The sequence below is a fragment of the Vicugna pacos genome, chromosome 6, assembly GCF_048564905.1.
Source record: "Vicugna pacos chromosome 6, VicPac4, whole genome shotgun sequence".
Lineage (NCBI taxonomy): Eukaryota > Metazoa > Chordata > Mammalia > Artiodactyla > Camelidae > Vicugna > Vicugna pacos.
The window spans coordinates 39,731,984-39,748,468 of record NC_132992.1 but is presented as its reverse complement, the minus strand read 5'-3'; the positions used below and the strand labels follow the sequence as shown (position 1 = coordinate 39,748,468).

The 16,485-nt window shown below is 39.3% G+C and overlaps 2 protein-coding genes across 5 annotated transcripts in view; both read right to left on the bottom strand.

Annotated features, from left to right (window-relative positions):
• AKAP6 (A-kinase anchoring protein 6) overlaps positions 1-16,485 on the bottom strand; it is a 567,738-nt gene that overhangs the window by 517,266 nt on the left and 33,987 nt on the right. Inside the window, exons 3-4 of one of the 4 annotated variants that reach the window (XM_072962897.1) lie at positions 12,672-12,775; positions 7,312-7,435 (exon numbers count right to left, since the gene is read on the bottom strand). The exons of the other annotated variants lie outside the window; for them this stretch is intronic. The gene's annotated coding sequence lies outside the window, so the exon portion shown is untranslated. The remainder of the gene's footprint in view (positions 1-7,311; positions 7,436-12,671; positions 12,776-16,485) is intronic. 4 annotated transcript variants of the gene reach the window in all.
• LOC140696879 (uncharacterized) overlaps positions 564-16,485 on the bottom strand; it is a 99,479-nt gene continuing 83,557 nt past the window's right edge. Inside the window, exon 2 of the mRNA XM_072962916.1 lies at positions 564-1,110. The gene's annotated coding sequence lies outside the window, so the exon portion shown is untranslated. The remainder of the gene's footprint in view (positions 1,111-16,485) is intronic.

The window sequence follows — 16,485 nt, the reverse complement described above, 5'->3', positions numbered from 1 at the left end:
TCCCAACTTCCCTCATTCCATAAACAATGAAGAAGCTCTGGATCCTCACTTTCCAAGTCATTATTGAGTCCCACTCCCCAATACCCTCTAGTCTGAATTCAATCCCAAATGGGCCTGTGTGATTTACAGAGGTCAGCGTGGAAGCTTTTGACATCACTGGAGCCAAGTGTCAATATGAAAGAACTGGGCACATCCATTCTCATCCAAGCATATTTTAGTCTTTGCAGACCATAAAAAAGTGCTAGCTCATGTTCAAATAAGACGGAAACAGAATAAAGTAATATGTTTTATGGATATGTTTGAAAAGTAGCAGTTTAAATTCACATAGCCTTAAATATTTACATCTTCTATCTATAAGTGAGATTCAAAATTAATGACTACTGACTGTAGCAAAACCCTGGGTAAATTGGAGGCAACAGAACAAAAAGTCAAAGAGAAGGAGAAGGAAAGGAAATTTCCAAGAGTGAATAGACTAGTTTTGGAAAAGATGATTTGGATAGTCAGTTCCTTTCTTCACTTTCAAATTTGAAATATGTTTCAAAGAATTAAGTAGTTCCCTGGAGCTGAAATAAGAATTATGTGAGGACTTCCGGGCAAGATGGCGGAGTAGAAGGATGCTTGTAAGTCACCCTCTCTCACAAATACACCAAGACCCACATCTACAGACCCACTCAGCCAACCAGAGCACCTGCGGAACTCCAACAGATCATCACCCTCTTCAAAAGATAAAGACGCCAAAAATCTGGTAGGAGAAAAGGAAAAAAGAAAGAACAAAAGGCAAAGCAGCGCGGGACAGGTCCCGCGGGGAGGGAGCGGCAAAGGAGGACTGGCACTCGCTCGCTGGGTCTCCCCTCTCCAACTGAGAGGCCAGCGGGACGGAGGGGGAGCCTCCAAGGCTCGGATCTGTACAGAGCAGCTCTTGTCTGACAGAACTAAGTTAAACGGGCACAGAGTGTCCCCCCGACACCCAGCCTGAGACGCGGGCCGGCAGCGGCGGGCAGGGCCAGGCTGCACAAGCCGGGCGGAGGACGGGGGCGGCTGCACGGAGGCAGCTCCGGGGGACTGCAAGGGGCTGGGCGCCGTGGCTGTGGGTGTACAGGACAGAACAACCTGGGCCCTCCATAAAACAGCAAGGCTGATGTGCTCTGGGGGAAGGGTGCATACCCCCATCTCTGAAAACCCGCAGAAACTTTTCAGGGGAAGAGGGGCGGGGCCCAGGCAGAGCCGCCATATTCTCCGGCGCTTAGCACCCAGGCGGGGGCAGAGGCGAAACCTGCGTCCGCACCGAAGGGCTTAGCAGCCTCAAGGGCCAGACTGAGACGGGCCTACAGCCCGGGGCAGATAGGATCCTTCCATTCTGGTCCCCCAGAGAACTTGCTCCACAAAGACAATCAAGGAGCTGGGTCTTGGCTCGGAGCAGGGACGAGGATGCCCCTCGGTCTTCCCCGAGCCCACCCGCAGAGCGCCGACCGGGGCGGAGCGCAACCAGGGCGGAGCGCAACCAGGGAGGAGCGCCGGCCAGGGCGGAGCGCCGGCGCAGAGCGCACAGCCGCACAGAGCAGCGGAGCTACCGGCGGCGCAGGCAGGGGGAGAGCAGCCCCCCGCCTGTCGGGCAGGAACACAACCCCTGACCCGAGGTGCTGGGAGAGGGCACGACCCGCCCTCCTGCCTAGCCAGTCTGCAACATCTGACTGCGGCATCCGGAGGGGCAGTGACCCGCCCGCCCGCAGCAGAGGAGAGCTGCATCTGACCCCCGTGTTAGGAGGGGGCGCGATCTGCTTCCCGACAGGTGCTGGGAGCAGCACAGAAGAGGGCGCCAACTGAGGGCCTATGAAAACAAGCTGAGCTTCCAAAACAGGACGAAGACAGAAGGACTTCACATTAAAAGCACACAGACTCCAGGAGAACACCGACAACCCCCTATTTTTTTTTTGGTTTTTTTTTGTTTGTTTTTTGTTTTGTTTTTTAATCTGTTTTTACCTGTTCTATTTTCAATTACTCTCTTAATTTTTACTTCTTCATTCATTTCTATTTCTCTTGGGTTTTGATGTCCTGTTATTGATTAGACACAGGCTTCAAACACATATTCATCTCCCCACCCTTTTTTTTTTAAAGGTTTTAAAAGGACGTCTCCACCCGATTAATACTCTGCTTCAACCCGCTCTTCTATTATTCATTATACACTGTTTTCAAACCCTCTTTCTCCATTCTTTTAAAAATCTTTCTCTCTTATTTTTTTCTCTTTTTCTTTTTTCTTTTTTTTCCTAAGTTCTATTCCTAAATAGGCATTAGATAGATAAAATCCTTAAGATCCAAAATAGACAACTGATACTCCATAAACCACAGTGCCAGAGAGGTATGAGCAAGATGAAGAAGCAGAGAAACCTTTCCCAATTAAAAGAACAAGAGGAATCCCCTGAAAGAAAGCTCAATGAAATAGACATCGATAGCCTACTAGATCAAGATTTCAAAAAAGGAATGATCAAATTGCTGAAGGAATTAAAAGAGATAATGCTTAGAGAAATAAAATATGTCAAAAATGAAATTGAAGTTATAAAGAAGAGCCAAGCAAAATGGGAAAACTCATTGACAGAGATGAGGAATGATCTAACAGCTGTGCAAAGCCGACTAGTTAATGCAGAGGAACGAATTAGTGATCTAGAAGACAGGGCAACAGAAAGCACCCATTCAGAACTACAAGATAAGCAAATAAAAAATAATGACAATAGCATAAGGGACCTATGGGATAATATAAAGCATCCCAATCTTCGCATAATAGGGGTCCCAGAAGGGGAAGAAGGATCACAGGGGATTGAAAAGGTTTTTGAAGAAATCATGACTGAAAACTTCCCAAACTTAAAGAAGGAATCAGATATACAAGTACAGGAAGCTCAGAGGGTCCCAAACAGGAAGAACCCAAATAGACCCACACCAAGACATATCATAATCAAAATGGCCAGAGTCAAGGATAAAGAAATGATTCTAAAGGCAGCAAGAGAAAAGCAAAGAGTGAATTACAAGGGAACCCCCATAAGGCTCTCAGCTGATTTCTCTACACAAACACTACAGGCCAGAAGGGAGTGGCAAGATATATTCAAAGCCCTGAATGAAAAAAAGATGCAGCCTAGGATACTTTATCCAGCAAGGCTATCCTTTAGGATAGAAGGAGAAATAAAGAGTTTCACAGACAAAAAAAAGCTGCAGGATTTTAGCAACACTAAACCCATGCTAAAAGAAATATTGAAAGGGCTATTCTAAATAGAAAAGCAGCAGGATGCTACAGAAATGAGAAACGTACAACTGGAAAGGTGATAACTCATGAATTACAAATAAAGAAAACACGAAATTATAAAAGAAGACATACACATCACTGAAAGTGGGAGAGGGAGGCAGGGAAATACAGAATTTTTTTTTCTTTCTTTTTTAAATTTTTTTAACAGTAGGATGGGTTTGAGATCATGTTATTATCAGTTTAATAAAAACGGGTATAGGTTAATAGATTTACAAAAAAGGGTAACCACAAGTCAAAAATTTACAAGGGAGTCACAAAAATTAAATAAAATCCATGATAATGCAAAGGAAAATTACCAAACCACAAAAGGAAGAAGAAAGGAACAAAGAGGATATACCAATTCAACTGCAAAGATAAGTTCAAAATGGCAATAAACACACATCTATCATTAATTACTGTAAATGTTAATGGACTAAATGCTCCAGTCAAAAGACATAGAGTGACAGACTGGATAATAAAGCAAGAACCTTCAATATGCTGCATACAAGAGACCCACTTTAGGGAGAAGGACACATATAGATTGAGAGTGAAAGGATGGAAAAGGATATTCCATGCAAATGGAAAAGCCAAAAAAGCAGGTGTTGCAGTACTGATTTCAGACAAAATAGACTTTAAAACAAAGGCCATAAAGAAAGATAAAGAAGGACATTTTATAATGATTAAAGGAGTGATACAAGATGAAGATATTACACTCGTTAATATATATGCACCCAATATAGGAGCACCTAAGTACATACAAGAATTACTAACAGAGATAAAGGGGGATATTGATGGGAATACAATCATAGTTGGAGATTTTAACACTGCATTAACATCACTAGACAGATCTTCTAGACAGAAAATAAACAAGGCAACAGAGAAATTAAATACTACAATAGAAAAACTAGATTTGGTGGATATTTTCAGAGCTTTACACCCCCAAAAAATAGAATATACATTCTTTTCAAGTGCACATGGAACATTTTCCAGGATCAATCATGTACTTGGACACAAAAGAAACCTCAACAAATTTAAGAAGATAGAAATTATCTCAAGCATCTTTACTGACCACAATGCCATGAAACTGGAAATCAACAACAGAGAAACAAAGGAGAAAAAAAGAAAAGCATGGAGATTAAACAATATGTTATTGAAAAAACAATGGATCAATGAGGAAATCAAAGCTGAAATTAAAAAATACCTTGAGACAAATGATAATGAAAGCACAACCACTCAAAACCTATGGGACACAGCAAAGGCAGTGCTAAGAGGGAAGTTTATAGTGATACAGGCCTTCCTCAAAAAAGAACAATCTCAAATAAACAAGATAACCCACCACCTGAATCAATTAGAAAAAGAAGAACAAAAAGCAGCAGAAGGAAGGAAATAATAAAGATCAGAGAGGAATTAAATACAATAGAGATTAACAAGACCATAGAAAAAATCAACCAAACCAAAAGCTGGTTTTTTGAAAAAGTAAATAAAATCGACAAACCTCTGGCCAAACTCACAAAGAAGAAAAAAGAGAGAGCACAAATTAGCAAAATAAGAAAGGAAAATGGAGAAATTACAACAAACAAAATAGAAATACAGAATATCATACGAGAATATTATGAAAAACTATATGGAACCAAACTGGATAACCTAGAGGAGATGGACAAGTTTCTGGAAACATACTGTCCACCAAAACTGAATCAAGAAGAAACTGAACACTTGAACAATCTAATCACTAGAAAGGAAATAGAAATAGCAATTAAAAACCTCCCTACAAATAAAAGTCCAGGACCGGATGGCTTCACCGGGGAATTCTACCAAACATACAAAGAAGAACTCATACCAGTCCTTCTCAAACTTCCAGACGACTGAAAAGGAGGGAATACTCCCAAACTCATTCTATGAAGCCACCATCACCCTGATACCAAAACCAGGCAAAGACACTACAAAAAAAGAGAATTATAGGCCAATATCACTGATGAACATAGACGCCAAAATCCTCACCAAAATTTTAGCAAATAGAATCCAACAACACATAAAAAAGATTATTCATCATGACCAAGTGGGGTTCATCCCAGGGACACAAGGCTGGTTCAACATACGCAAATCAATCAATGTAATACATCACATCAACAAGAGAAAGGACAAAAACCACATGATCATCTCAATCGATGCAGAAAAAGCATTTGATAAAATTCAACACCCATTTATGATAAAAACTCTCGCCAAAGTGGGTATAGAGGGAACATATCTCAACATAATAAAAGCTATATATGACAAACCTATAGCCAGCATAGTTCTCAACGGTGAAAAACTCAAAAGCTTCCCACTAAAATCTGGGACAAGACAAGGATGCCCACTATCACCACTCCTATTCAATATAGTCCTGGAAGTCCTAGCCACAGCAATCAGGCAAGAGAAAGAAATAAAAGGGATCCAAATTGGAAAAGAAGAGGTAAAAGTGTCATTATATGCTGACGACATGTTACTATATATAGAAAACCCTAAAAGGTCCACAAAAAAGCTACTAGAGCTGATCGAAGAATTCAGCAAGGTAGCAGGTTACAAAATTAATGTTCAAAAATCAGTTGCCTTTCTTTACACTAACGATAAATCAACAGAAAAAGAAAGTAAAGAAACAATCCCCTTTAAAATAGCACCCAAAGTAATAAAATATCTGGGAATAAATCTAACCAAGGAGGCGAAAGAATTATACACAGAAAACTATAAACCATTGATGAAGGAAATTAAAGAAGACTTTAAAAAATGGAAAGATATTCCATGCTCTTGGATTGGAAGAATCAATATTGTTAAAATGGTCACACTGCCCAAGGCAATCTACAGATTTAATGCAATCCCTATCCAACTACCCAGGACATATTTCACAGAACTAGAACAAATCATAATAAAATTTATATGGAACCATCAAAGACCTAGAATTGCCAAAGCATTACTGAAGAGAAAGAAAGAGGCTGGAGGAATAACTCTCCCAGACTTCAGACAATACTATAGAGCTACAGTCATCAAGACAGCATGGTATTTGTACCAAAACAGACATATAGACCAATGGAACAGAATAGAGAGCCCAGAAATGAACCCACAAACTTCTGGTCAACTCATCTTCGACAAAGGAGGCAAGAATATACAATGGAATAAAGACAGTCTCTTCAGCAAATGGTGTTGGGAAAACTGGACAGTAGCATGTAAAACAATGAAGCTAGAACACACCCTTACACCATATACAAAAATCAACTCAAAATGGATTAAAGACTTAAACATAAGACAAGATACAATAAACCTCCTAGAGGAAAACATAGGCAAAACATTATCTGACATACATTTTAAAAATTTTCTCCTAGAAGAAATAAAAGCAAGAATAAACAAATGGGACCTAATGAAACTTACAAGCTTCTGCAGAGCAAAGGAAACCAGAAGTAAAACAAAAAGACAACTTACGGAATGGGAGAAAATTTTTGCAAGTGAAACCGACAAAGGCTTGATCTCCAAAATATATAAGCAGCTCATACGACTCAATAAGAAAAAAATAAACAACCCAATCCAAAAATGGGCAGAAGACCTAAACAAGCAATTCTCCAAGGAAGACATACAAATGATCAAAAAGCACATGAAAAAATGCTCAATATCACTAATTATCAGAGAAATGCAAATCAAAACTACAATGAGGTATCACCTCACACCAGTCAGAATGGCCGTTATTCAAAAATCCAAAAATGACAAATGCTGGAGAGGCTGTGGAGAAAGGGGAACCCTCCTACACTGCTGGTGGGAATGCAGTTTGGTGCAGCCACTAGGGAAAACAGTGTGGAGATTCCTCAAAAGACTAGGAATAGACTTACCATATGACCCAGGAATCCCACTCCTGGGCTTGTACCCAGAAGGAAATCTACTTCAGGATGACACCTGCACCCCAATGTTCATAGCAGCACTATTTACAATAGCCAAAACATGGAAACAACCTAAATGTCCATCAACAGGTGACTGGATAAAGAAGATGTGGTATATTTATACAATGGAATACTACTCACCCATAAAAACCGACAACATAATGCCATTTGCAGCAACATGGATGCTCCTAGAGAATGTCATTCTAAGTGAAGTAAGCCAGAAAGAGAAAGAAAAATACCATATGAGATCGCTCATATGTGGAATCTAAAAAACAAAAACAAACAAACAAACAAAAACAAAGCATAAATACAGGACAGAAATAGACTCATGGACAGAGAATACAGACTTGTGGTTACCGGGGGAGGGGGGGGTTGGTTGGGAAGGGATAGACTGGGATTTCAAAATTGTAGAATAGATAAACAAGATTACACTGTATAGCACAGGGAAATATACACAAAATGTTATGATAAAAAAAATAATAAAACTAAAGCAAATAGAAAAAAAAAAGAATTATATGAGAATGCTGATAATTATGGTTTGTTGCAATAGTTAAGTGGATTAATAAAGAGAAGGGCATTTTGAATGCCATCATCAGACATTAATATTAGCATAAAAAGCCAGTATAATAGTTATGTATGTAAACACACTCCTTACAAGTAATTCCTTTTTAAAAAAGGAAAAGAAAAGAGAAAGAAAAGTACTGTTTTACCACCATACCCTTTTAATGTAGAATTATTATTCTTAATGTAGAATCAGATTATATAATCCTTCTACTTAATAGGAAAGTGTATGAGTAATGAGTGTACATGAGCATATGTGTAAGTATATACACACATACACATACCCTGCTGTTTTAATTTTAAATCAGTGTGTGCAAGTGTATTATCTTATCATACATCTATAACAAACTTTACTAAGGAAACCTAAGCTTACTAGGATAAATCTTAATATTTTAAATTAAATAACAACAGCGAAAATGGGCTTTGGACTCATACAGAACTGTGTTCAAATCCTGGCTCCACCATTTACAATTCAGGAAACTAGAGACAAATAAGTGACTACTCTAAGGCATGGTTTCCTCCATTGTACATGCAGCTACACCCCACAGGGTTGTGGTGTGAATTAGTGAGATGAGAACACATAGCATGCACCAGACAATTCCTGGGGAATTCGATAAATTTGACTATCTTCCCTTTAATTCAAACACGAATGATTTATGCAAAATGCTTCCTAAGCTATACATGGTACTGTTATTAATAAACAAATGACTACAGTTAATAACATTACAAAGCATAATTTTACATTTTTTGCTAACATTTATCTTATGAGACCATTACTCCCAATAAAGTATACAGCCACTTAGCATTAAATACTGTAATTGACATTTATCAACCAAGGGAATTTAGAGAATAAGAGTTTTGATATTCTAACTATAATCTTTCAACCCTGTGACTAAAAAGCAATGCCAAAGCTAAAATGGACTGTAACCACAATTGTTAAAGGATAATATATGGCTCCTGTTTATTGAAGAGAAACAAATGTCTTAGAGAGTTTGTTTCTAAATCACTCATAAGCTCAGCAAAGGAAAGATAAACAAAGGGAACCACCTGACATAACACCTGAAACATAAATTGTTAAAGTAACCCTTTCCCTTCTCCCCATTCTGCTGCCAGAAAATGAAGCCCTTCAAGTGCAGGCCTCTAATCAATGACACTACCTATTGTAACCTTTAAATTTCCCAGAGTTCCAAAATGGGAAAAAGTTCAAATTAAGGGAAAGAAAGCCAGAAGTAGCAACAAATCCTGAGTAGATTAAATGCTGGAATCCGAGTAAGATTCAATGCATGTTACAGAAAGATCAGAGGCAAGGCAATGAGAATTCGAACAGGTTCAGTCCATCCTTGTGGGATCCCACTTATGCATATGGTTCGAGTTTGTTCTTGCTCTCCTGTACTTGCTACTTTACAGCCATCTTCCCTCCCGTCTGCTCTGTGTCCACAGGCTCCAACATCAAACGTGAAGACGAAAGCTTTACAGAGACTGCCTGACCAGCTCCCACAGTTACCTAAGGTCACATCCCTGCAATAAATCTCTGCGTGTGTGTCTGTGTGTGTACACAGATACATTGTGTGTGTGTGTGTACACACATATATAAAGGGATCTGTTACAGGGATGAGACCTTGTATAATTGTAGGAGCTGGGAATATGTATATCTAACAAACCCTGACCGATATACACCCGTATACTTTAAACATAATGATACTTTTCTTTCTTTTCTCTGGATATCTCAAATCTTTTTGCTGTCTTCAACATAAAAAGGAAAAGGCAAAAATAATTTTAAAACCTCCTTCCCTCTGTTTCTTTCTCCCCTCTTCAGTTAACTAGGTCATAATTAAAAGCCATTATCATGGTGACATTATAGGATAAAGAATACCCAAAAGCATTTTTCATCTCTTTCTTGTAAGCAGAAACCCAATTTGATTCAGGTGTCAGAGGCCTACTTGCCTCCTGGGAGGCTGGGCCCTCCTCAGCCAGGGGACCCATCTTGATTAGCCCAAGCCAATCATGATAATTTCTTTTCCTTGCCAATGATTGGGTTAGGAACAGGCATGTGGCATAATTCTGGCCAGTAAGTTGATCAGGGGGCAGAGAGATTTTAGGAAATCTCCCTATCCTTCTGAAAAGGAGACATGAAGACAAGATGACCCTTTCATAGTCTTTGGATGTTGTTTCATGAGGAGATGGTTTCTGGAGCTAATATAGCCCTTATGGTAGGCAGAATAATGGCTTCCCAATATGTCCATATCCTAATCCTCAGAACCTGAAAATATGTTAAGTTACATGGCAAAGGGGAATTAAGGTTGCAGACAGAATTAAAATTGTTAATCCTTAAAACAGATCCTGGTTTATCCTGGTGGGCCCAACGCAATCACAAGAGTCCTTAAAAATGATAGAGGGAGGCAGAAGAGGAGAGTCAGAGGGAGATGTGACTATGGAAAAAAGGCCCTGGGATGCAACATTGCTAACTTTGAAGATGGAGGAAGGGGACCTCAATCCATGAAGAGTGAACAGCCTCTAGTTGTTCGAAAGGCAGGGAAATGGATTCTCCCCTGAGCCTCCAGAAAGGAAAGCAGCCCTGCCAACATCTTGATTGCAGCCAAGTAAGACTCACATGGGACATGTGACCTACAGAACTGAAAGATAACAAATTTGTGCTAGTAAGAGCTATAAGAAACTTACAGAGCCCTCTTTTACTACAACACTAATATACCTGAATTCAAGAAATCAATGGCCCAAGTAGAAGGTAGGAGAGAACCAATCCCCCTGGAGTTTTAGTTAACTCAAACTCAGTAAAAAAAATCACTAAAGCAAAATGCAGAGCCCAGTACTAGCCCAGTGTAACACTCCTACTAAACTCTGCACTTAGGGATTGCTGTGTTCTGTTCTGAGCATCATGTTTGAAGAGGAACACTTGCAACTAGAGTGCTCATGTGACATCACAGGAACAGCCAAGAACATTGAGGATGCTCACCTTAGAGGACACCTGAAGGAAGTCTGCAAACCTTATGAGGCTGGGATGTGTAAGCAGGAATGAGACTCTGCTCTCCAAGGGACAGATTAGAACCCATGGGTAGAAACAGGGAAATCAAGCTTCATCACAGTACATGGAAGAGCTTTTTAATCATTCAGAGATAATCACTGCTGGAGGCTGTTGCCTTTGAATGTAGAGCACTTGATGTCACTGGAAGAGAGTCCTAGAGAGCGTAGGTCCCAGTTCTCCCCTAAAATCCCTTCTAAATCTAAGGCTTTACTGATTTATTTTTCAAGTGAGAGTTTTAGAGAGTAGTACAATGCCTGCTATACAGTAGGCACTTGATAGATACCTGTTGAATGACTGAGTGAGGTGGGTTTGGAGGTTTAGGAAATAGACTGCAAAATTTATCTACTTCACAGCTTGCCTATGTTGGTAATGCTTTGAGAGGCACTTCCAGCCTGTGGAAGCAGGCCTGAAAACACTAGTAGCCTAATTATCACTAATATGTACTTAGTGTTCATGTAATACAATTGGTTCTTCTCATCCTAGTCTTTCCACAACTCACAGGGAGTAACAGTATTTATTCTGTTACTCCTCAGGTGGCTTAAAGCCAGTGGTCATATCATTTCTAGCTATTTATCATTTCTTGTAATCCTCCAGTAAAGACAAAACAATGAATTGCTTAACAAGTAGTATTTGGTGGTGATGAGGCTGAATAGTATCTTTGTATTTGCCTCAGTGTTAGGACCCTTTTCAGGACTGCCATCTGGACTAAACCAAATGACAATGCTGATTTCTTGCTGGCCCAGTCTCCATGCCTTGTTTTGCTCTTTTGGTTTCTCCAAAATCCAATGCTTGTCTGAGTCAGAATCAAAATAAGTGGCTAGTTACTACGAAGGTTTTGGAGTTTTGTTGGTTGGCTGGGTTTTGTTGTTGTTGTTTTGGGTCCAGATATTACCCTTAATTCCCTTAGATTAAATGCTACATTGCCCTTTCCTATTTCTCTTTTAAAATGCATACAGTTCTAGTTCGGAATGGGAGTGAGGAGGTCGCACATTAATTCCTTTCCTAGGCCTAGAGGGACTAGGGTATCAGAGCTCTGAGCACCCCAAGGGGAAAAAGGGAAAAGACTAGAAAATGGGAAAACAAAGATGCACTGCGGTAGTCAGAACCACAGAGCACTCTAGACATCTCCTGTGGCATCACACTTTGCTTAGGAACCAATTTTAGAACAAATCTGGCTGATAACAAATTCTAGAGACTCCCTGAGTCAACTCTCTTTAACTGCCTGTTTCCCTCACAGTGGGGGAGGGGGGTCCCAGACCTGAAGCCACTTCATATAGCGTGACTCTGTTACCCTGAATGGACCAAGAACAGGCATGAAGTCTAAGCTGGACCACAGTCCTTTTACCAATATCTGAACTGAAATAGTGAAAGAGGAAGGGAAAAGACAGAGAGACAGATTGGCTTAAACTCTTGAGATGCCTCATCCAGTTACCATGAATGTGGCTTGGAACCTGCGGGCTGGCCATCATGTACTTGACAGGTAGGTCAAAGGAACAGAGGAAACAGGTATGGTGAGAATGAAGCAGCCATGCCAAGGGGCAGCAATGAAAGTGTTAGGATGGTATGCTGTACCTGATTCTAGGCCCTCCAGAGGCCTGGCTACATTTCTTGCTCAGGATTACATCAGTCACTCGTATTCTCTTGCAAGTTGTTTTTTCCTTAGCTAATCTTCGCTGGAGTCTCACTTGCCACCACAGAATCACAACAGTACATATCTGTGGTGGCTTTTTAATGTGTCAATTCAGCTAAGCTGAACTAAATTTCCCAGAATTCCCTTTGCTATATATTTCTGATGAGGGTCGGCCACAAGAAAGATTCCTGTGGGAGATCTGATGGGCAGAAATGATGCAGCAGCCATTTTGCAGCTCACATAGGTTGCTGCTTATACTTGCTGGCTCACCTTGTTGCCATGAGGCAGCAGTTGGGCATGCAACTTGCTTTATTTTTCCCGCTGGCTCTTTCTTCAGCTTTTCTAACTCCTGGGCCAGGTGTGTATGTTTAGCTCTGTGATGAAGAATCAAAATCTTACTTTTACCCATATATTATTTCATACTGTTGATCCCAGGCCCATCCTCCCCACCTATCGAGATCATTTTGATTATCTGTCATTCTGTACATTAGCTACCTAAGCTCTGTTATAATCTGACCCCTGGCTATCCTCCCCATATCCTTCTTATTAATAGTCCCTGGGACCCTTCCACCTTCTAGAAATCTATTAAAGGCACTGGGCAAGAATGGAAGGAGATCTAATATATTAATGTGCTGCCCCTTCCTTATACATTTAAACAAATGTTTCTGAAGATAATGGTAGCCCAAAGGAAAGACTTTTGCAGATATGGAAATTTCAGTCCCCAGATCAGGCTTGGTCCTGAAATACATGAAGGCAAAAGAGGGCCTTAAGGTAAGTGGCTGCCTCAGCTGGCTACTTTTGTGGCAAGCTTTGGCCACTGCACCAGGAAGTAAGAAGCCCCAGTTTCTCCATTTCTTACACATGGTAAACACTCCTCACCCTTTGCCTTCCTTTCTCAGAGAACTAGAAGATCATGAGGTTAGGGAAAGTGACTTGTTCCCAGCCTAATCCCCCAGATCTTGAATATGCCTGGCACAAGTAGGTACTCAGTAATCACTGTTGCTCTTTGCTGCATAAGCTTGCCCAAAGCCCACTTTGACATTGAGGGCTCAGGAAATCCTAGCCAACCAAACTGTAGCACAAACACAACCCTCCCATCCATAACAGCAGACACATCATTGGCACCGGCTCATAACAACATTTGAGGGTAAGAACGGGGGGAAGAAAAAAATGGTGATTTATTACTTTTTTTATCAAACCTACAATTCCAATTTAAAACTAGAGACTACTCAAATACATTATTATCTTTAAGCTCTTTTAATTCTGAGTCCTTGAAATTAATTTAAACTAAAATGCCACACCTGAGCAAAGTGTGCATAGTACATCAACTGTTTAAGAAGGGAGAAGAAAACATGAGATAGGTACAAAGACAGATATCAAAAAATTGAAAATGGCTATCTACAGAGGGAGGAAACACATAAAGTGAAGAAGACAGGGTAAAAGCTAGATTTCTTTGCATATACTTTTGTTGATTTGACTGTGGAATCATGTAAATATTTTATATGATTATAAAACAAAACTAAATTTTAAAAAGCAATACTTTATGTTGAGTCCATACTCAAAAAGCTATATAATGTATGATTCCATTTACATGACATTAAAAAGTACAGGGATGAAAAACAGATTCCTAATTGCTGAAAACTGGAGTGAGGGCTGACCATAAAGGGGCTTGGTGCAATTTGGGGGGATTATGGGACTGTTTCATATCTTGGTTTAAGTGTAGGGTACATGATTTTATGATTTTGTTAAAACATGCAGAACTACACATTTAAAAAGATAAGCTAAATTTTACAGTATTTAAATTACACCTTAATAAAAAAATCCTAAAAAAAAAAAAAGAACCTACATGTGTGTCTAGTTAGTGGTATAACCACCAGAAATAAATCATTCCAAGTGACTTTAAAACACAGTAATACGTCTTGTCATTCATTCTTTTGGCAATATACCCTCATTACAAATTCAAACAATTTAAAACATTTTCAACTAATCATATTACTAATGCTACTCGTGGACTACTGTATGTTTAGTGTGAGACAAGGAAAATGAGTAATTATATTGGTGTTAAGAACAGACATTTCGATGTAGAAGAAAGGCATGGATTAAGATCAATGAAATTAAGTAAAAACCCTGTTTTTTTAATTAGAAGTACCAGTATGAATTCATAATTTCTTTTATGTTAAAAAATATTTCCTGTATCTGTCTACTGAAAAGACTTAGAAATAATGACCAAACCAGAAGCAATAAGCACCTGTAGAATCCAAATAGTGGTCTCTAATGTACCTCAGGACTACTTGGAGAAACAGTAGAGTCATGTCTGGAACAGAAAATGTAAAAGATGAACCAAGAGCAACTTGTTACACCAAAAAATAAAGAAATCATCGAACACTGCTGGAGTTGTATCCAGGAATCAAACTGAATGCTCCTACTGGCCCAATATGGGAAAATTTAGGCATCAGTAAGGATAACACCTGCAACGGATTAGAATATATCCCATGTGTTTAAATCCGTAAGTTCAGAAAGATCCTAAAAAAGTACTGGTCATCACTGTATGCTAGGGAACCACTTCATATCTTTATAGCTGATGAATAAAAGGAAAGAATCAAGTACCTTTCCTGCCTTTCCTTTATGAATCATACCTCAGGAAACCCCAGACGTTGCTGAGGGAAGGATTTTCTTTAAATGGGAAGTATTTTGGCTAATAAAGGAAGAAGCAAAAACACCAACAGATTCTATCAGATGCAATTATTAGTCAGAGGAATGAATCTGCACTTCTGAGAGAAAGGGAAAATTTTAAGTCGAGGAGACACAAGAACATTTCTCATATGTAAGTATTTCATGAGGAAATGGTATTGATCACTGGAAAGTAAATATGTTTTTAAATTTTTTCTCTTGATAATTTTATTGAGATATAATTCACATGCCATACAGTACACTCATTTAAAATGTACAATTCAATGGCTTTTAGTATATTCAGATATGAAGAACTATCATCGCAGTTTTAGAACATTTTCATCATCCCAAAAAGAAGCCCCATACCCATTAGCAGCTATTATCCATCCTTGGGTCACCCCTGACCCAGCCCCCTCCCACCGCCCTAGGCCATCCCAGTGGATGTGAAGTGGCATCTCACTGTGGTTTTGATTTACATTTCTAAAGGTAACTTCTTAATGTGCAGAGAAATTATTTTTCTTGAACGTTTATCACTCAAAGTGAGGAGAAAAGATCCTTTTGAAATGGAGACAAGTTGATTCACACTTCAAAAAGTAGTAAGATGAATGCTTTCTTGTGAGGGACTCTCAAGCCAGTTTTCAGGAATAAAAAGAATACTAACAGATAAAGCCTAATACGGCAGAAAAGGCAAAGAACATGAGAAGATGGAATATTATGGTTTTTGGTCATATTTTGATTGATAATTTGACACCTAAGCATTATGTTGAATAAAACCTTCTATTCCCAAGAACTGTTTTTTTCAGTCAAGCAGGTATCAGAATGAGCAGACAACTCCTGCATCTAACCAACAGGAGGAAAGAAGGAGAGAGGAAGGGAGGTAGTACTTGTGTTTTGGAACAATTTTTATTAAAGTTGAAACTGAGGAATCTGAAACTGGACTGGCCTTTCACGGAAAAGATACACCACCAAAGCCCTCAACTTAGCTACAGAAGAGAATTCCAAAGATACAATTGTAGTGTCTTGGTGTGCTAAAGGCTGGAAAAGGACCTCGAGAAAAAATTTTAATCAAACATTTGGGAAAGCCTAAGAGACTGAATTTAACTAGAAGAAGGTAAGTTGTTTAATTCAGATAAACTAATGAAGCAAAAGTAAACAATTTAAGACCACTTGGTTTTAACATTTTGAATGTGGTACTTAAATAAATGTGCTTAACATGAGAATATGGAATAAGCCACCTGCCCCTAAAAGAGGCAAATTTTGGAAAATCACAGAAGTGGCTGTGTATACACTCTTAAAGGAAAAGTAGAAAATGGCATTTATGAAAATGAACCTACCAGAGACTCAGACAGGAAGAGATGTTGGGAACATCTTCCTGGAATAAAGGGAAAAATCTGACATTTTGTCTTGAAATCAC